A 1,684-nucleotide genomic window follows, 5' to 3' on the forward strand; every position below is an offset into this window, starting at 1 on the left:
TCTAAGTTTTCATGAGATTCTGAGGTGAAAGGTGTTACTTCTTGTCGTTTCTCATTGGATTTTTTTATCATTATTAGACATGGTTCATGTTTCATGGACGCTGGAGTAGGAATATGGAATCTGGGTGGTCTGCCTCCTATTTAGGAAGCCATCTTGGCAAGAAGTCATATGGTATGGTATCAATCCAGGTCACTATCCTGTTCCACTCTCCTCTGGACACTCTCTAACTTGTCAAAATCCTTTCTAAAATATAGTACCCAGAACAGAATTGGAGCCTGACAAGGTATAGATAATAATTATCATTATCCCCTTCATTCTAGCTTTATCCCTATTAATAAGCCCTCAAATTGTATCATACATTTTGTCTACCATGTCATACTTTTAACTTACCTTGAGCTTTCATTCTACTAAAATTTCTAGTTTTTGTTTTATTTTGTTTTTTCCCCCCATGAAAACTACTGCCTGGCTATGTTTTCCTTTTGGGACATCAGTTTTCTCACCCTCATATTAACTATCTCTCCATGTTTCACATCATCTGCAAATTTGATAAACATGCCAACTATGTTCTCATCCAAGCTAATGATGCAAATAGAACAGGGCCAAGGACAGGGCCTTGACACATTCCACTAAAGGCATTGCTCCAAACTGACGTCAGTCCATTAATTAGCACTTTTTAGCTCCTGTCATTTAACCAGTTCCAAATCCATGCAACTGAATTATCTTCCAGTCTAGATCTCTCCATGTTATACACAAGGATACTAATGAAGATTTTGTCCAATGCCTAACAGAAATTCAGGTTTACCTGAATATGTGTTTGTAAATCCTGCAAAAATTGGGAGTGTTAGTTTGTCATGACTTATTCTTTATAGAATTAAAGTGGATTTTTATTGCTTTTGTTTTTATACCACTGTGATTTATGGAAATTTGACTGAACCCTCTTTTATAACAAAGAAAAACAATCAAACAGAAACACCTGATATATTGACTAAGTTTGACAGAATATATGGTCCTGGTAGTCTTCCACCTTTCTGCCAAGAGTGGGGAAGTATATTTAATTATTTGTTTCCTAAGACCATTATTGGTTTTTCAGCTATTCAGAATTCAGCTTCCTTTTATTGATCTGCTTGCTGTTAACCTAGAGTAGCTTAGATCAATCACATATGTTTAATTGTACCATGTCAGGCAAAGCCCTCAAAATTTAAAGGGCCCTTGGTAATATTTCACCAGATTCTTTCATTGTTAGTTTCTTCTATCAATTGTACATTTTTTTAAATGGATAAGTAGTTCCCTGAAAGGGGTCTAGATGCCTTAAGGAGTTTAGACCATGAACTATTATTCCCTGCTTCTCTTCATTCTTGCTAAGATAGGTATTGGGGGCTCTGATATTGAAAAAGTGGAAAGAAAAGGAATGTCTACTAGCTAGAGTGAGACTGGTTCAAAGACACAGGAGAAAGAATATATGTAAATATATATGTACTTATGTGTGTACACATATATGCATCTGTGTGTACATGTGCATACTCTATGCAGTTTAGGGCTTTAAGGGAATCTCTTAACTGAGCCAGCTGAATTTTAATGTCAACAACCCACCAAGCATTTATAAAGTGCCAGCTATGTGTCATGATTGTGATGGGCACTGATGATAAAAAGGCAAAAGTAAAATAGGCCCTACCCTCAAACAGCT

This window comes from Dromiciops gliroides, chromosome 5 (assembly GCF_019393635.1).
Source record: "Dromiciops gliroides isolate mDroGli1 chromosome 5, mDroGli1.pri, whole genome shotgun sequence".
Classification (NCBI taxonomy): Eukaryota; Metazoa; Chordata; class Mammalia; order Microbiotheria; family Microbiotheriidae; genus Dromiciops; species Dromiciops gliroides.